General features: G+C 39.9%; 1 protein-coding gene across 1 annotated transcript in view; it reads left to right on the forward strand.

Moving 5' to 3' along the window:
• MED12L (mediator complex subunit 12-like) overlaps positions 1 to 20,914 on the forward strand; it is a 287,707-nt gene that overhangs the window by 154,621 nt on the left and 112,172 nt on the right. The window lies entirely within an intron of this gene.

The following is a 20,914-nucleotide window of genomic DNA, read 5'->3' on the forward strand; positions in this document are numbered from 1 at the left end:
TTTGTTTTCCACTTTCCAGTTTGCTCTCCAGAAGCTCACATCTGACACTGTGAGAGTATCTGAGATCTGGGGGGTTATTTTGTCACTTTGCTACTGAAAAGCTATCCTAAATCAATGCTGGTCTAGTCCTTAAATTCCTGTAGTAAAGATGTACTATTCACAAAAGTCAACTGATGCAGAGTTTCAGTTGAAAGGTACAGCCTCTCTTTCATGTTGGAATCACCTGTAACCTAAGAATGAGAGAGAGAGAGAGAGAGAGAGAGAGAGAGAGAGAGAGTGTGTGTGTGTGTGTGTGTGTGTGTGTGTTTTCTCCAACTACACTAAGAGCGTAGCTCTACTGAAAGCCTGGGGACAGAAGCAGGTTACCTCACTGGTTAGGAGTTGCCTCTTTTTGTAATGGAATGAAATCACTGTATTCGTAGGGCATTTCATTCATGCATGCTCAGATTCAGTTTCCCAAAGGTTCTGGGATGCAAAGCCCAGCAGGCCCCCATTCAGGTGTTTCAGGTGCTTCCCTGATGCTCTCTTTTCATAGTTGTGCCTGATATGTGTAGCCCATAATTAGGCATATTTTGGTTCACATTTAGACTTAACGTATCTCTTTTTTTCAGGTGACCTCAGATCACTTACTTTGTGGGTGTATATTTATTTATTTTTTTTGGAGAGGGGAGGGCAGTATAAACTGGGTTGTAAACTCCCCAAAGACAAGGTTTGTTCTAATGGTTCTTTACAACCAGAGCCCCAAACTTGATTACTCCCTTTGTACAGAAAAGGAACCCCAGCAAGATTCAACCACTTGTTTATACAGATAATGAGAGGCAAAGCCAGGAAATTATTCTTCTCTGTGTACAGATTATTCCCTCTGTACAGAAAAGGAACCCCAGCAAGGTTCAACGACTTGTTCGTAAAGATAGTGAGAGGCAAAGCCGGGAAGTGGGCTGCAGTGGACGTGACCCCAGCTCAGGCTGCCTCGGCACTGTATTGCTTCACTTGCTTCGTGCAATGTCAGCAGTAGCCTGACTCGTACAAAGGGTCTCCGGACTATATTCAGTAGGTAAGTGTTAAGTTTTTGACTCAGTCTTTGAGTCTGTGATCCTGGGTCAAGCGTTTTACCTCGCAGCATTTCCTCATCTGTGAAATGTAGAGAATACTAAATACTGGGCCCAGTAACCAAAGGTGCTGTGCGAATCTGGTAAGATAACACATGCTTAGTTAATTTTATAGTGTATGTACTATAGTAATGTAAAGGTGTAAATTCAAGGCAAATAATATTTTTCCTGCTTAATAATAAAAGTCTTATTACTAATTAAGTCAGATTTTACAGTTCACTGAGTTGAAATGTGTATTTTTATTTTCTGTTGGGCAAAGTGTAACTTTACACGTAGGTAAATTCTGGATCATTGATGCAGGAGAGGCTGGTCAGAGAGGTTAGGAACCAGAATAGTGGTTTTAGATGAATATGTGCTAAGCTGAATACATTTCAAGTGACTTCTGGTCTGTTAAAAAAAATTCTCAGATTTCAAGATCCCAGTTAAAGTCTTGAGTTATTTGATTATCATTTATTAGCCTATTAAAAGAAGAATAATGCTTTCACAAGCTTACGTAGGTGCTATTCCTTGTTTTGGAAGGGTCATCCTGTGGCTTAAGCCTTATACTTAAGAGGTATAATTAGTCCTCATGGCGGTGGTCATGGCTATCTGATAAGCCCTCTGATAAAGGCATCGTGTGACTTTCTGGGCTGTGGATGTGGTGGTAGGCATTCTTCAGTCCTCTCCCAGTAGCATTGAGTCAGGCTAGCTACCCTGATTCTCCTAATCTTAGCTGAACCAAGTCTTCATGCTGTTTAAGTCAATGGAATAAGACATGTGCCCAAGAGAACAGTTTTCCTTTAGTTTTATCCCTTGTCTTCATTGTTAATTTTAAAATTCTCTAGTGAGGTCTGTAACATGAGTGGATACTTCACAGTTTTTATCAGCATCAGACCCTCACTGCTTCTCATTTTTCTCCTCTAATTAAAAAAAAAAGATACCACACTATGTAGTAAAAGGATCTGGCATCACATATAATGCATTTCATGAAAAAAAAATGTATATATACACGCATACATAACATTTTCTTCTAAGTAATTCCTACTTAAGTGAATTATTGACTTCTGGCATTAATTATCATTTATTTTAATAAAACAGTTTTCTCAAACTAATGGGAATACTTGAATCAAAATAATTCTTTCCAGGTTGATGTACGAAGACGGTTATTTCCTCAACTAGGAGAAATAGTAACCTCTGTGTTTGTGTATCCTAATATTTCCCACATGTGTTTTCCTCCTGCCTGTCACAGTTCCTTCAATGGTCTCCTCAGTCACAGCCCTCATTGGCTTCTTGTCTTGCACAGGGCACAACTCAAGCCCCTCTGGTAGGTGATGAGGCCCTCCTGACCTGACCCTGTCAACCCACCCACTTTGCAGCTCCCAAGCTCCCACACCAGGCCTTTCTTACCTGCCTTGCTTTTTGTTCTGAAAATCCCTTCCCTCCTTTGTCTACTAGGCAAGCTCCTTATACCACCTTCAAGTCTAACTCATCCGCCTCCTCTTCTCAAAGCCTTCCGTGTTCCCCCCTGTACCAGGTAAGTGCTCCTCAGTCCTTATCTTACTGCCTGCTTGCCCACACCTCCAGCTATTATGTTGTGTTTCTGTTGTTCTCTTGACTGCCTGAGAGTTCCTGTATTCTTCTATCTTCAGGGTCTAGCAGAATTCCTATAGGCACAGAGTCAGAGCTCAAAAAACATTTGACTTAATATTAGGCTCTCATGGACCTTGGCTCTCTCTCTGACCTAATCTCATCTTGGCAGACAGCTGCTAGGTTTTTTTTTTTCTTTCACGAATATCCTCTTTCGCCTTCCAAAGTAAGAGTACAACCCAGGGAGGGCTGAGAGAAGAGCGGGGATTGGTAGTTGGCCTTGCGTAGTGTGTGGCTGAAGACCAGGAGGACGGCTGATCAAACTCTGGGTGCTCTGATTTTTCTGGGTAGCTCACCGTGAAATGAGGGGGCTAAAGTGGCGGGTTGCAAATTCAAATGCTGACAGCAGCCCCATAGGCTGTGTCAGTGAGGAAAGTGAGCCAGGTATAAGAAGAAATAGTTGAAGAAATAGTACCGCATGCTGTTAAAAGACGCTAATGGCTTAAGTGTCAGAGGAGATAACCAGGAGGGTAGGGGTTGTCGTGAGCTGGGAAGTGTTGCACTGTCTAGAGCAGCAGCTGCTCCCAGGCTCTGGGTTGTTGCCACACACATGTGTGGGTCCAGTGCTGCCAGACCATCTGGTTTATACAGAGAAATGGGTTTTTATTTTAAAAAAATGGCATGCATTTAAAATTCAAGCTTAATTTTGTTAAAACATCAGGCAGACTAAATACAGCTTGTCTGAGGGTTACAACTTGTGACATCTGATTTCATGGTGGTGCTGACCCATGTCTCCCCTCTGGGTTTGTGCCGATATGTGTGGGACTTGTAGCCTGTTACCTGATGCTTGCTCCAAACCCCTCCCTCAGTTTTACTCTTTCCCCTAACTTGATGATATTTTCTCTTTTTTACCTGAAATTGATAAGCTTGTAAAAGGGACTTTGAGACAATTTATAGGATTTTAGAACTTCATGGCACTGTATTTGACTGGGGACGAATATTCCTTCAAAACCTCTATTGTTTCTTCTTCCTTGGTGCTGATGTATCAGGGTGTGAACCATATGAAAAAGTTTTTATAGGTCAAAATGGCATTTTCATATGATTCAATTCAGCATGTCTAGCACTTGGGAAATTTTCATAATTAGAATCAAGTATAATGGGGAGAAGGGAGCAGAAAGGTTTTCCTGGAGTAGTTATGAAGAAACAGCAGTAAGATGAAAATGTTTAAAGTGAGCCACATACCTGGACCCCATTATGTTGTCTCATCCTGCCCCCATACAATGGCTTTGCCCCCATACAATTGAGCTTTGGGTTGGTACCGTCAGGCATCCAACCCTTCTCACTGTGTCTGCTCTTTGGGAGTTCAACACAACTTCAGTTTTCTGTGTAAGGACTCATGGGAGAAAGTTCTGTCTCATCTACATATTGAGAATAGTGTTTCTTTAGGCCTGCTAAGAATTTATCAACACTTATCCTTAAGCCTTCTTGTCTTCCTGCTGCAGCTGAGCTCTGCCTTAAGGCCCATCACTATCAGATAGATAGGAGTGAATGCATTTGGTGACTCAGCTCTCACACGGCTTTTAATTTCCCACCATTCTTTTTTATCAGGCCCCATTTTTTAATTATTTAAAATTGAGTTGAACTTATTAAGTATCTCTGTAACATACCTCAAAAAAAATTTTTTTTTTGAAGCAGGGGGAACTAGGCAGGGTCTAAAATAAAATAGCCAAGTGAGTACATTGGAGGGAGTGCTTGGTTAGCATGAAGTTAACTGGGTTGTAACTCATAGGAGAGGCAGACAGCATAGAATGGGGAAGTACTTCTAAGGGTAGAGGAGTTTGGCTTTGCCACCCTGGTTGTGAGAGTATCTTCCGGGATGGGGAGGGGTTGGGAAAGCCATCAAAGCAAGTGTTAGCATACCATGACACTTAACGTTTCAGGTGTCTGCAACTTGGAGCACTCAAACCAATTTCTGCATGGCCAATTATTTAGTGCCCGTCCGATTTGCAGTTTCATACAGACCATGGTCTAAATATAAACAGAGACCACGCTAAAGTCCCAACATGATTGTGTGATTTGGGTACATATTGGATACTCAGTGTTTCTGGGTCTGGGGATGAAATGTAGAGACAGTACTTGAGGTGTACTGGTGGCTCTAGGGAACTAAGTAGATAGTTTTTTTTTTTTTTCATTTATGTATATTTTCTGTTGCTTACAGAATGAAATTAGAATGAAAGTTTTAGGATAAAGGGAAAAGGGAATTTTGATGTTTTGACAGATATTACAGTTTTATCTTTTCAACAGTTGTCATAATGGCATATGCTGATACACTGATATATAAATTACTTTTTGATGGCATTCACTGTTCTTTTATTCATTCATTTAGCTTTGTATAATATGGATAACATAATACATAGACAGTATTGACCCAGTGTAAGCCATTATCTTGCTTAAGGTTTTCATCATTCATGTCTTTAAAATGCTTGGTTGAAACAACCAAAAATTAATTGTTGCTGTGGTTATTTAAGGACTGCATATTACTGTGAGCCTGGAGTATCCACAGTCTACTGAGTCATGGTATAAAGGACTGTCCTCTTTATAAATACGTCTTAGTAAATAATTATTTTTGCAGTTTTTAAAATTTGTCTTTTAGCTAGTTTATCTAAAATGTTTTGAAGAGCCCAATGACTAGTTTTCAGTTTTATTTATAGTCTTTGAGTCTGGCAGGTATGGGGAGGAACAAGATTGAACAGGCAGGTTATACACACCAGAAAGAGTATGGCAGGCCTGTAGATGCCTGCAGTCTGGAGGCAGCATGGCAGTTAGTAAGAACTCAATATTGAGATGCTACTTGAGTGGTAGTAAGACTTAGTACACCCAGTTTTCAAGTGAGGAAACTGAGGCACAGATAGGTGTGCTGTCTGTTGCTGGAGTGCTAGAGCCTGCCCACGATAACACAGCTAGTGCAGGCAGAGCCTGGACTGAACACAAGTAGGTCCGAGAGCTGCACTCTTCACTACTGCTCTGCCACTGCCTTCACACAGACTGTGCATCCGTGTGCTGATTATCACCTGATGTCTCCTCTGGGAAAGCTAGGAAATAAAGTAGCTCCAACTTGATTGCAGGGCATGATGCACCCAAGACAGGCATTTATCTACTATATCAAGTAGTATGGTAAAGATACAATAAATCTATATGATTTTACCTCTTAAACTACCTATGAAGAAGAGGTAACTGGTAGCAAATGGTGAGTTTGAGTAAAAACTTAAAAAGTAGTCAATAAAAGCATGCTGGACTGCAGGCAGACCGGATTCCAGATCAGAGCTCTGCCCCTTACTGGTATACTGCTTACGCCTCAGTTTGCTCAGTTGTAAAATGGGGGTAATAGTAGTATGCACCCTAAGGTTGTGTGAGTTTTTTAAAAAATAATATATGTTAAAATATGCAGTATTCTTGGTACCTATTCAGTTATCAATGTGTACTTGTTGTTTTAGTATTAAGGCTAGAAGGACAGTTTGGCATATGGGTCCTATCTAATACATTAGAAGTAGTCATTTAAGGAGTTTTTCTCTCCTTCCAAGAAGACAAATTATTAGAAATTACTGTATAAGAGAAATTATAGAACATTGATATGAATGACTTAATGTGATGTCTTGCACTAGGTGGAACTTAGTGCTCTTATTTAAATGTATTTTGGTGTAAATTTTTTCATGTTTGGCCAATAAGAATAGTAATGAAACAAAGTATGCTAATTAGGTACAGGACAGAGATCAAATGTTCTGTTCTGCCTGTGTTTGCCGTATAAGGAGATAGAAAGTTTGGAAACCATTGCTGGGTCAGAAAGGAGCCCAGCTTTAACCGTCAGCCTGAAGCAGGTGATTTGAGTCTCTGTCCTTGTTCACCTTGACGTTCTCCATGTGGCTCACCTTATCTGGCTTTTCACAGCAGGGCCACATTTGCCTCTGCTCTTGCCTCTGCTTCAGATGGTTACAGCTGTAAGAGCTATAGCTGGACCTTGCATTTGTGTTAATGCTCAACTTTCCACCTGACATAGGAAGAGCAAACAGTATTCATCTTCATCTTGCAGAGGAAGAATCTGAGACCTAGAGATGTCGAGATTTGATTAACGTCATGTAGCTGGCTAGGGACAGAACTGGGAGGATGTCATTTTTGGCTCTACCCAGTGCCCTCTCAAGCATTCCTGTGTATTTGGACCAAGGCTTGGGTTCTTTGGTAACCAACCTCAGCACCTCAGTATGTCTCCTGGATCATGGGAATGTAGAGATGCAAGGGGTCTAATCTAATCCTCTCATTTTACCTGTGAGGGAGCTCCTGGGGAAGTCAGAGGCTTTCCCACGTCATACTGATAAGTTTTGGTGCAATCAGCTCCAAACCCCAGGTCATTTTGCTGTGAGTCCTGGGCTTTCCACCCTAAACTGAAACAATTGTCTCATGTCTGTGTAGGAGACTGCTAGATGCTTCCAGGGAAATGACTGTACCTAGACTTCACCTCACTTCTGTTCTGCCTTCACCGTCGCATCCTTTATTGGTTTTTGAGGGATTTTCATGGATTTTCAGAGTTTTCTCACTTTAAGAGCATACAGAGAACAAAATGGCTGTTCTGGTCTCCTCCGTCTTAAATTTCTGTGGCATTTTCTCAGAACATGATATATTTTTTGTTCCTAAACAGAGTGAAACACTAAGATATCAAGGGAGGAAGAAAAGCAGGCTGACTCTGAAGGGCACAAACAGCCGAAACTTAAATAAAAACATTCGTTCTAACTTAGTCTTCCTTCTCCACCCACATCCCTGAGTGCAGTAAGCCTCTCAGCATATCATCCCTGGGGAAGAAATTTTCCCTTCAGTGTCTTCATGAAATAGTTAAGGTTTTCTGGCTAAATACCTTTATTTCTTTGTAGGCTACATCTTTAAATATGGAATTCAGCAGCCAGACTGCTCCTCTTTCCCCTTCTCCTTAACCCACATCTACCTGCAACACTTTTCAAATAGATGTCAGAAGCAAGAGTCTGAGGATGGACTAAGAGAGGACATGTCTCCTGGATCCCTAACCTCATGGAGAGGTTAACCTCGAATTGACAGAAATAAGAATGACATGAGGGTGTCTGGCGTTTTTGCCCCCCAAATATGAAGTAATATAGTTCCAATTTGTTTATCTTCATATTGCTAGTAAATTGGAGGCTCTAATTAGAATTATGAAAGGAAACTGTTGTTAAAAGTGTTAATATACCTAACATGAAAGCAGATTCAATTTAAGAATGTGATGTAAAATTCTACAGTAGATAAATCTTAACCTAATGAATCAAAAAATCATTCTACCGTAGGCTCAGCTACTTTTTAAAATCCTTATTATAACGTATAAGAGATGAAATCTTTGTGCTTGCTTCTTGTTTTCCTCACTGAAGTGAAAACTTTGAAAGTTTGAATGTGGAACAGAACTAAGCAGTTACTAACCTGTTTGTCAGTAGCCGGGCAGTTTTCTCAGTACCTTTCCTGACATGTTTTAACATGATTTCTTAAGGGATCAGAATGAGGATTGTCCTGTTCTTTGTGGTACAATGAAAAGATTGAGATTCTTTTATCAAAATGAGGCAATTAGGACAGGAAAGAATATTTTTTCTTTTGGTCTCCTCTTTAAAAAGTGGATGGAAAGATTATGAAGCAAATTTAACTTTTAGGTCTTGGAAAACAATTATGAGGGACTTTGGATTTAACTCATCTAATAGAATAAATGTGGTAAGAAAAAAAAAAAATTCGCTGAATAGAGTGATAGCCAAAAGGTTGTTTCCACTGTTGAAGGCACAAATGCAGTTACCTGTTCTGCCTGCCTTGAGTTAGAAACAGTGAAGCTTTGTGGCCCCTGTCTCGGAAAGTGCTGCCTCCCGAGGAGGATCTACACGTCTTACACTCAGTCAGCATTCCAATTTCTACTTTGTCCTCAAACCTCAGACTTAAGCGGAAGTACACTTACAGTCTTAATCGGTGCTGTGTCCTATCACCATGGCTTTGAAATTTAAAAAATGTTAAAAATTTTCATTTACCTTTCATTGCGGTGGCTGGCTGTCCATTCACCTGATACGGGTGTCTTCAAGTTGAGACAGGCTTCTTGTATCTAGAGTATGCCTTGAAGCTAAGGTTGGCTGAGAAGTGGGTTTTCTCGTAAAACATAAAAAATAAGCATTTTTCCTCCTGTCAGAGAAGGTGGATTGTCCTTTGGGGCACCCTTTCAAATTCTCCTGCCCGGGAACAACTGGAGCAGCTAGCTCTCTTGCTACTGTAAATGACTCATGTCTAAGAGTAAGTGAGATTTGTACACTAGGGAAGAGCATTTCCTGAACCTGCAGGAATCAGATGGTGATTCACCTGAAGGGAACACAAAGGGCTGGAACCTAGAATGCCAGAAGACTGATCTGTGGGGGGTGAAATCTCAGGTTGGGTCCAACTAATCGGATCCAATTTTTAGGTCATTTTTTTGGCTTCCTATTGCTAATTAGAAAATATGTATTTACAGCCTTCCTGCTAATTAAATTCAGGATTTAAAGGAATAAGAATATATTTTGAGAGATGATATTAAAAAAATATTATTCTACATATTTTTAAAGACTAAAATTAAAATGCATTTATAGTAGTAATTGATAACTTTGAAAACCTGTAGTCTTATTTTAGAATCTGATGAAATCTATAGATCTATCTTCATATATACATAAATATTCAAAATTTTAAATAAAACTACTTAAGGATAGGTTCACTAAATCCTATGAATACTGTTCATCAACATAACACAATTTGTTTCACTCTTTTTAAAAATTGTCCCACAATGACAAAATTATGCAATCAGATCACTTTTTTTTTTTTTTTTTTGTAATTAAGTTTGGAACTTTCAGATAAAAATTTCCAAAAGATTCTGATATTTTCTTGAATACAACATTTAAATAAATAAAATTTTAGCAAACGGAATTAAAACCTATTGTTATTATGGATGATGATAAATGAAAATAATCAAAGATGGAAAATTTTTTGAAGTTAATAAATCTATAATAGGTATTCTTGGTGTTTACTTATACCTTAAGTAAATAATGTATGTGTACTAGTTGATTTGATTTTTTATCAAGATTATATTTCTCTTATTGCCTTTTCCTAAACAAACAAAAACAGACAACCACAATTTGAATGTTTTCATTCTATTTAGGGTAGATTAAATATGCTGCGGATGAGTAGCTGGTCCTAGGGAAGTTTTCTGAATAAAAATTAGCCAACTTAATAATGGCTCAATCTGAGAAGAATTTGCCAGATTTATAAATAATCCTTCATTTAGGTTTGCCTTTCCTTGTGCTTTTTTGTGCTTCTTCCCTATGGATTTTGCTTTTATCATTTGAAGCCATGGCTTTGCATTTTGAGCAGGAGGGTTATGCCATGCAGACCTTAGTTTGGGAAACTTATACTTTATCCATAAATAGTAAATAATGTACTGCTCATAATTCAAATTCTTACTGCCAGAACAACTAACTGCTGAGTCTTTTTTTCTTTTTGGCAGCTGGCTGGCACAGGGATCGAACCCTGGACCTTGATGTTGTCGGCACCACTGAGCTAACCAGCCAGCCTAACTGCCAAGTCTCAAAAGCATCAATTCAAAGAAACAATGTGCTTTGTAGCCCCCATAAAAGTATGTTCAAAGATCTTTTCTGCAAGTTCTGAGGATTATTACCCTAAATTTCCAGTGGTGTGTATAAAATCACAGTAGGTAGCTTATTTGGACAAATGTTTGGCAGGCTTCTGTTGTGAGAATAAAGGCAGTTCTGTTATCTATCATAAATTTAATACATTTATTATCTGGGTTAACTTCATCTTACTAGGGTCAACAAACAATACAGTTGGCCCTCCATATCTGTGGGTTCCGCATCCGTGAATTCAACTAACTGCAGATCGAAAATACTTGGGAAAAAACCTGCACCTATACTGAACATGTATAGACTTTTTTCCCTTATCATTATTTCCTAAACAGTACAGTACAATAACTATTTACATAGTATTTACATTGTATTCGGTATTATAAGTAATCTAGAGATTATTTAAAGTATGCAAGAGGATGTGCATAGATTATATGCAAATACTATGCCCTTTTATGTAAGGGACTTGAACATCTGTGGATTTTGGTATCTACGGGAGGTCTTGGAACCACTCCCCCACAGATACCGAGGGACAAATGTACTGATTTTTATTTTACAGAAAATGCCTTTTCTTTGTAGAAAACTGTTGATGTTTTTGTTGTACTTTTTCACTTTGAATTTGAAAGGAAAATGTTTTGGTAAATTAGGATTACATTACCTGGTTTTGAGTGCCTTTTAAAAAATACCTGAAAAAAGGCATAGTGGGAAAGGATTATGGTAGGCCCTTCTAAGTATGAAGAAGGGCCTGTGCATTTTTCCTGTATAATGAAGCATGTGTTGGTTTTTAAGGAGAAGAGGAGCTGGTGTCTCTTCAGTACAGTAGGTGACCCCCTTTTTCACCTCCCAAGGTGGGCTTGGGATAAAATAGGCTTTTCCCTTCCTTAATAACTTGGTACATAGAGTGTCTGGAGACACTAGCTTAACAGTCAGCTTGGTGTGTTTCAGTGTTTCTAAGTCTAGTAATGGAAAGTTAACGTGAGGCAGCCTTTATGCATTAGCCTTAATGTATATCATGCCAGTCTCAAGTTAGGACTTGTTAAAGCTGGTCTTACCTAATATTCAAAAAGGGAAGTGCTACACGTTTAGTCACGAAGAAAGTGTAACGCTTTGATGAAAAGAGCAGCTAACAACCAGCCCATAACTTTATTAGTGTTCACATCATCGAAAGATAAATCTGCGTAATTTTTTTTCTGCTGATTTTTATAGCCAGTCTCACATTTCATAAAAGCCCCAGGAGACTTTATAGCAGTAATTACCCTGCTGCTTCATTGGAAGATCCTGTTTAATGCAGGGCAGCTCTTTTAATAATATTGTTTAGCCATTACAAACCCCAAATTTATTTTGAATACAGGACAACATCCTAGGGGTATGTGTGTGTGTGTGTGTGTGTGTGTGCATGTGCGTGTGTGCGTGCATGTGCGTGTCTACCACTGCAATGCTTACAAAAGTTTGTTTTGGTTTTGTTTTTTTCCTAGAGGTGATTTTTTAAAAAAAAATACTTTTAAAGATGTTAAGCCTACAGACAAATTGAAAGAATAATTCAACTAGATTTTATCTAGATTTACAAATTATTACCGTTTTTCACCACTCCCCACCCCTCAACACATATACACACAAAGACATACACATTGTGGGGGCTGTGTTTGGAGTTGCAGTCATTGTCACAAATGTATCACCCTTAACTACTTCAGTGTATATTTCCCAAGAACAAGGATCTTCTCTTACTGAATCATAATATTATCAGTCAAGAGATTAATAGATTAATATTGAAACAATAATATTAAAAAATATTCAGTCTGTATTAAAAATTTTGACAATTTAGAATTTTTTTTTTGACATTGAACCCAGACAGTGATCACTGTCATTTTAGACTCTTTTATTCTTTAGATCAGTGATCACAGGTTGCGTTTAGTTTTACTGTCATTTTAGACTCTTTTATTCTTTAGAATAATCCCTCCATTTTTCATTTTTATTTTTTACAGTGATCACTGTCATTTTAGACTCTTTTATTCTTTAGAATAATCCCTCCATTTTTCATTTTTATTTTTTCTTTGTTCTCCTTGGCCTTTGGAAATTGGTTGAATCTTTATTTGCTAGGTCCGCTGTGGGTTGTGTAGCAAGGGGACGTTGAAATGTTTCTGAGGCAGTTTGGACATAGCCTGAAGTCTGTATTGGGGTTTGGAATCTTGAAGTCAAATAAGAATATCTGTGATCTTGTTTTTGGACATGTGTCTGGTTCATAGATTGCTAATTGCAAAGTCAGTGCAGCCACACTCAAGTTTTCTTTGGGATATTAAATAACTTATTCAACAGATCCTGGCTATAGTGTCTTTAAAATGAGGAGTCTGGTTTAATCACAGAATTTGGATAGGGATTCCCACACCTTACTGATTTCTCAAAATACATTCTTAAAGAAACAGAGGTACTCAAGGAAAGAGTGCCTTCTAATATCTTTCAAGGAATTAAAAATAGGTAACATTGCTGATAAGACTTTCTCAAACCTGGAATAAACCCTTTTTTGGTGTGAGACATTAGGCAAGTGTATTACCAAAGCTTACTTTGGTCTCCTAGTGGTTTCTCTATGGCATATAACTTCTTCCTCTTTCTACCCTTCTTTATTTGGCTTCTCTGCCTTGGGGTGCACACTGGGGAGCATGCCCTCTCCTCCAGTATTGGAAGGCATAGCATTTGTATTGCAGTCTCATTTTTCTCTATCATTGTAATCTCAGATATATCTATTTCTTCTTCAAGGAAGATGCACATATAAAGAGTGGCATAGTCCTTTGTAGTACACTGACTCATTATTATAAAACAAAGACAAGCAGGGATCTAATTAAAACATAGCTCAAGGTGATCTACCATGAATGCCAATGTCTTTTCCATGTAGCTGGAACATACAAGGATTGCAGTAAAATCGTCACCAAATCTTACTGTTCTATCTCTGTACACAAGTCGTTCTAATTGTGGCTCACATCTAGTAGCTAAGAATTTGTGCTGAGTATAATTATAACAAACCCTTTAATATTCCTTTGATGAGATTGGTATCTTTGGGTCCCTATACTTGAATTACTGTGTTTAATCTGTCATTTGAAATGATTTGTATCTATTAGGTCTGGTTTACATAAAGCACTTACCTTTCTCTGGTATGAGAACTTCATTTGTGATGGTTGATTAGAGACAAGGAATGATTCGGAGATTGCCTATATCTGACACTTGCCCTCTTATTGGTGCTCTGTCCTGTGCTGGGTGACTTGACCCATCTCCTCATCTCGCTTGTGAGAGGCAGGGTCGGGCCATGACAAGACAAGTGATTGTGGTCACGAGGACTCCAATTTGTAGAAGAAGAGTAAGTGAATGAATAGGGATGTCTGTATGCATGGTAAAGTCAGAATGATTAAAAATTGAAAATACTCTTCAATTCAGAAGTTAAAGTGCATCCATAGTACTTGGGTTGCCTTTAAAAAGCTTCTGGTTTCCCTTTAGTGACAAAGCAATGATTGCTTGAAATAGTTTTTATAATTTTTCTCGACAGTTTCCTCTCCTGTAAAGGAGTAACTTAGGGCTCCTTTATTCCAAACTATCTGAAATTGTGGGAGAGTATAAAAGCTGGGGCGAGGGTATATGGGGAGAGAAGGGAGGTGGTCTCGGTGGGGTTTCTGCATTTAGGTTAATGCTTTGTTCACTTGCAGTGCAGGCATGTTTGGTTTTAGAATGCAGTTGCACAGTTAAATAGAGAGAGTAATGTGATATATATATGATATAAAATAATTTATATAAAAATACATAATGCTAATATTAAAAAAACCCCACAAAGCTGTAGAAGTATTTAGATATACATTAGATGAAATTGCTCGAGATGTTTACCACTGAGTAAGGACAGGTACAAACATCTAATATTTAAACTGAAGTTCAAAAATTAAGGAAGACATTCTGTTACTGTGCCTCAGGATGTTATATTTGTCAGTTTGTTATAGGAGTGGCGAAAGTTCACATGCTGAGTGAGGTAATTTTTTTAAAAACTGGTTTGCCTACCTACTGTAGGTCTTAGATTGTTTCATTTCTCTTTCATATTCCTGCCTGTTTTCGTTCTCTTTTATTACTCTTCCTCATCTTCTCAACTAAAAACTGGTTTGCCTACCTACTGTAGGTCTTAGATTGTTTCGTTTCTCTTTCATATTCCTGCCTGTTTTCGTTCTCTTTTATTACTCTTCCTCATCTTCTCAACTTTTATCCCTACCTTTTTCTCTTGGTGTTCCCACCTCCCCCCCACGCCCTCTTTTAAAAAATAAATACTTTATACTGGAATGAGTGGGGGCAGCAGGGAATTAGAAAACCATGTCAGGTGGGTGCCTGAAGGCTGGCACGCCCGCCCGGCCCGTGCTCACGCTGACTTTTCCGATGAGGCTGGCTCTCCCGCCCGTGCTTACGCTGACACGTGACTGCACCTCTGCTCGGTTTGCCACTTCACGTGGAGAATTCACTCTGCGCCCGGCCCGTGCTCACGCTGACACGTGACTGCACCTCTGCTCGGTTTGCCACTTCACGTGGAGAATTCACTCTGCGCTTCACAGCGCAGGAAGCAGCTGCTCTGCCTGTTCTTACAGGTCCTTGAGAAAAGCCGAGGTGGTGTAACAGCTGTTCTGTTTCTCCACGGAGCTCTTAAGTTGACTTGTCCTTTAGGGGAAGGTAGGAGTTGCTTCTACTTCCTCCTTTCCTTTCAGCAGCCTGGGCTCCACCCCACCTGCTTCTTAAAGTACCATTGACCTTACAGTTGCAGATTCACCCACTTGACAATCAGCATGTGAGTGTGTTGACTGTTGCCTCTTCCCTGAGTCTCTCTTCTTCCTTGGTCTCTAGTATGCTGCACTTGCTGTTTCTCCTTTTGATTCACCGATACTACCTGGTCCCCCAGCCCCAGGCATCTTCCCCTGTTCTTCTTCGGTCTGCTCTGACCCCAAGACTTGTGCACTGTGGCCTCCAAGGTTCTCATCTCATTCCTTATGCTCTCCCTGTCACAGAGAAGTTGATTCCCTTGGCCTCTTATCAGCCCTGTCTTCATAGCCCTTTCCATATTTGCCCCTGTGGTCTAGACTCTCTGACCTGCTCTCTCACTGATACCTCGAATTCAACATACCCCGAATCTGCCTCCTTTCCTTCCTTCATGATCCACCAGATTGCTCAACCTAAGGAGGGGCTCTCATTTGGAGGAGAAGGGGGTATAGGCATTATGGACCCCATTGAGAACACATTTTATGTATAGTCACATTTTATGTATGTATACATTTTACATATAATCCCCCCACTTTCAGTGGTCTTAGACTCTAATCTCAAAACCTCTGTCTCTGGAAATGTCCCTAAGGTCCACATCAGATTTTTTCCCCCCTGGTTCTTGCCTGCACAGATGGAAGACTTGATTCATTTCCTGGCCTCAGTGGCTCTTCCTTCAATCCAGCCATCCACCCTGTTGTTGGCCTGTTGATTCTCCCAAAGCACAACCTAGAGAGCTAAAGCACAACCTAGAGAGCATGCAGAAATCATCGGTGATGCACTAGTGAAGTCCAGACACCCCTGTAGTGCTCCACTGTAGGATCCTGCACTTCTTCCCCAAGCTCATTTTCTATGTGAATTGCTGCCGGCTCAGGTCCTGCGTGTCCCCTACGCCCTAGCCACAGCACAGTGCCATTCCTGTCGGAGCTTTCCTCGAAATGGCTCACTGTGCTGCAGTGCTCCCTTCTGAATGCTCTGTTTTCTCCTTCAAGTTCCAGTTCAAATTTCCATCTCCTGTGAGTCCTTCTTCAGTTTCTCCATCTGGAATTGGCTGCCTTTCCCTCCGAGCTTCTGTGGTGTGTTAATTATGTCTCTCATATCATTTGCCCCATCTGGACTCCTGTGGTCTGTGTTCATTACCAGTGTGCCACTTCCAGAGAGGCAGAAGGCCCTGTACCCAGGTAGATGAAGGAATGGCTGGCTAAATGAACACATGAATTTACTCTTGGGGCATTTACTCTTCTCAAAAGCTCTCGAGTGCTGGAGGGACCCCTAAAGTGCTCATAGAGTGCCACATCGAACCATCTGTACTCCTGCAGCTGCTGTAGCCCATCTGCATTGAGAACTCTCCCTTTCCCTCCGTAGCCACCTCCTTACCATTCTCCCTGCAAAGGCTCGATGTCAGCCTTTGAGGAGTTCTGCTCAGCTTGACTGACATGACAGAGAGGTGGTGTACCAGAGAAGCTGAGGCCACCTGCCTGGTCTCAGTCCCAGTGCTGCCTGTTTGCTGGTGGAGTGATGTGCACCGTGGGAAAGGTTTGCCTTGTGCTTCAGTTTTTCTTAAGTATTTTTATCACCAAGGAGCCTGACAGTATCTGCCTCATAGGGCTATAGTAAGAATTAGAAAGATGGTAATCCTTGTAAAGAGCCTAGCACAGGGCCTGGCACACAGCAGGCATTCAGTAAATGCCTGTAAGCTGCTGGTGCGAGGTCTTGGGAGGTGCTTGTTAGCTTCTAGGTCAGGGCTTGTTAGCCAACAGCCGCCTGGGCTGGTTACAACCCCCACGTGAATGTATTGTTTCTGTGGGGTCAAGGTGTGTGGGAGTGGCAACAGAAGTTTTAAAAGAAACAGGAAATACAGCATAGGGGACTGGAGTTATTATTTATCTCAACATTAGAAGATTTGAGGTTGTCAATACGGTGGTTAAGAATATGGGCTTAGAAGCCAAAGTCTGAAGTACAGCCCTACCCCCACTACTTGTGAGCTGTGTGACCCCATGCAAGCTAATTAACCTTTCTGTTTCTCAACTTCTTCATCTCTAAAATGGAGATGATGATAATAGTACTTTATAGGTTTCCTGGGATTATTAAATAAGAAAGTGTATTTCAAGCTCTTTGTGCACCTGCCTGGTACATAGTGCATGTGAGTAATATGTGCTGCTTTTGTTGTTGCTGCTGCCAGTTTCACTGCTGCTGTCGTCACTAGCTAGCAACCTGGGTCCAGATTCCCTCCTATGCCAACAGTTAGCATTGAGTAGTAGGCACCCCTTTAAGTGAGGCATAAACTTTCCAGGTAGCCCTGGTTCTTGCCACCTCCCTGTCACTTGACAGGTGTCCTGCTTTTGTTTGTCTGCTGTGGACCGCTCCAACTCTTGGGCATTCAAATTCAAGAAGACTGTGCTGTGAATCAGTCTCGATGGAAGTATGAACCTTAGGGAACATTTAGCACAGTGGTTCTTAATGTGTGGTTCAGACCTGTAGCATCAGTGTCACCTGGAAACTTGTTGATAGGCCCCACTCACACCTAGTGGGGGTGAGTCTAGCAATCTGTGTTTTAAGAATCCCTTCAGCTGACTCTGGTACCCATTAAAGTTTGCTAATTAATTTAACATGTGTTCTTTATTCATATTACCTACATTTGGTTTCTATGTAAAAATCAAAATGTTGCGATATGTTTCTGCAGTTTCCTAAGTAGGGCTGCTGTCTTCTAAGCATGCATTTTCTTAGATATTAGACTCTGTGTGGTTTGAACTTTTCTGCTCTGGATGTCTTGTTCTGTTAAGATCCATGTAAACTTTGATCTATTAACTTTCTGGAGGAATACAGTTTACCTGGGGGTAATGATTAGACATTTTTAGAAAGATGTTAGAAAGTTATGAAAGGAACAGCTTTTAAATGGATATAGAATATATGAAATGATGGGATTAATAAGAATGAATACTTCTTTTATAAGTTATGACCTAATGACTTTATCAGCCTTCTATTTTCCCTGAGATGGGAATTAACACTGTTTTTCTGCCTCCTCCTCCACTCTTTACAGTAATTTTCCTTGGTTTCCCAAGAATTCTTCTGTGTGTGGCAATTACACCTCTCTCCCCCAAACTCTCCTTCGGCTGGAGGATATTTGGAAGACCTTATCCTGTTTATCCAGTAAAAATAATTACACTTTATTTTTTGACAAAAGCCCTTGTGCTCTGAGCTCTCATACTATAATCAAAGCTACTGCTTTTTTTCCTTTTTATTCTTCTTATTCAATTATGGCTATGTTATAGCCTCCCATCCTATACATATTTTAGAATTTAGTACTTGTGGTTGCTAGTTTGGAAAGTTCTTCATTTTGTGAATGTGATTTTAAGATATCTCTAATATGCCTCTTTTTAGAGTTCTTGGTAGATTATTTCATTCTACAGATCAGTCACTTTGCTTTTGACTATCATATTAGTATAATATAATGGAATGACATACTTATATTTATGGAGGATGGATTTACTGTTGAAATTTTATCTTGACGAATCTTTCTAAAAAACTGAATACATTAGCCATACCCACATTTAGTGGAGATTGAAAGTGTTAATAGAGGTGAAATACATAGGTTGTGTCACGAAGCATAGCTTACTGTTTAACATGGGTGGCTTGATGCAGTTACTTAGTGTAAGGGTCTACTCGTGATTGTGTAATGTACCAGTAGAGGTAATCTGGATTTAATAACATACTTAATGGTAATGAATTTTTTATTTGAGAGAACAAAAATTAGACATCAAGAGTACTTTCTAAAGGAGAGTTTTGGAAATTATAATATGCTACAATTACAAATTTTACTTAGCCTATGCCAACAGTGCATAGTTAAAGCATTTTGTTGATAGCTTTAAACTGAAATGTTGATAGATGGTAGCTCCTGAGCTACACGTGTAGTGTTCAGTGATCCTGCTTCCTACATGATCATTCAGTAGTGAACCCAGGAACACCACCACTCCATGCCCCTACGTGCATGCTATAGGACAGCAAGTGAAGAGAGTTTGAGCTTTCATTTGAAGAAATTTATGTCATTTTTTGATATTAGCATCAAAGAGAATTGGTTTCCCTTTTGTTTCTCTAATGCATAAAAATAAAACTCATCTGGTTTATTTTATTAAACATTTATTAATTGCACAATGAGACAGTCTCAGCCCTCAAAAATATGCATAGGTTATTAGCAGAATAAATATATACATGAGCAAGCAATTACAATGCAGTGTGATAAGTACAATAATTGAGGTGTGACAGCCTCCAGATGAGGAAATGATTGGATCTGATGTGGTTGTGGGAGGTTGGCCAGTGAGATTTCAGGGACTAAGTCGTGGCAACTTAGGGTTTTACAGTGGATAAGAATTTTCTAGGGAGGCAAAGGGAAATTTACATGTGCAATGGCACAAGGGCAAAAAAGGAGTGTGGCATATTCTGACAGTTACAGATTTATACCAGAGTGTAAAGTTCAAGGGATAGCAGAGCAGTTAGGAAGTGAGGCTAGAAAGGTAGGCAAGTTCTAGGGCCTTTAGGGCCTTTGAGGCCACAGGAGGCCTGAGCTTCACCTAATAATGGTCGTGTTGGAGCTAGTGACACATTTACAGAGCATTACTACTCTTTTGTGTATTTTCTCTCGAAGATATAAATTAGTATCTACAAATTCAGAAAACCACATTTTACTTTTTTGAACCACAAAGGGATCCAGGAAAAAACGTGGAGGTAACTCAGTACAAGTAGGTCATATGCTTTGAAAAATCTCCCAACTTGATGTTATTGATTGTGGGTCAGCAATTACCTCTCTCTATGTACCAAGAATGGCATATTCTATTTAAAACATCTGTAGTCCATGGTATGTGGGGAGTATTGTGGAAGATGCCAAGAAAACATGACATGACTGTCTTTCAAGAATTCTAACCATCTTTAGGGGATGCAATCAAGAATACAGCTAACTGGTAAAGGGAAATCTGCAATGAGGATCCTAACAAACATCCAACCAGTAGGAGAAATAATTATTTTCACCCAGGTGGGTGGGGCAAGGGAATTGGGGGTATGGCCTAGGGGTGGCTTTGCTAAATAGGTGGCATATTCCACCACCATTACAGTATTTGCTGGGCAGAGGGAGAATTTCAAAGAACAATAACACAGCATTCTTGTTCTTGAATTGTACACACTTAGGATATAAGTAAAGTGATTTAAGAATGGCAGTTGTGCCTCCTATGGAATATTGTTGTAACATGAAAAAGGCTCTTAGAAATTGTAAGGAGAAAATCCTACACCCAGGATTTCAGAGGTCTTTCTGACACACTTTCAGATCCTCGGACTTTTCATATCTGGCATCCTTTTCAACCCCTGGCTTCAGTTTTCACTGATACACTTTGGAGTTTGGGTTGGTTTGTTTTTAAATCAGCAAGTATCAACATTTGTGGAATTCAAAAGCTGTAGTGTTGTTTAAATTATGTATGTAAAAGAATGTGAGGTGTTTAGAGGACAGGTTTTTAGGGATATACATTTCTCCTTAATCTTTTCTAAAATTTAAGTGAATGATCTCAAAGATGACCTCTAGTGGCCATTTTTTGTTGCATTCTCTTGATAGTTCTTTCTCCTTATGGATAGATCTATGTGGAGTAAAAATTCATATAACCTGGGCTGGCCCCTTGGCTCACTAGGAAGAGTGTGGCGCTGGTAACACCAAGGCCGTGGGTTTGGATCCTATATAGGGATGGCCGGTGTGCTCACTGGCTGAGCGTGGTGTGGATGACACCATTCCGAGGGTTGCGATCTCCT

The sequence above is a fragment of the Galeopterus variegatus genome, unplaced genomic scaffold (genome assembly GCF_000696425.1).
Source record: "Galeopterus variegatus unplaced genomic scaffold, G_variegatus-3.0.2 Scaffold1947, whole genome shotgun sequence".
Taxonomy (NCBI): Eukaryota; Metazoa; Chordata; class Mammalia; order Dermoptera; family Cynocephalidae; genus Galeopterus; species Galeopterus variegatus.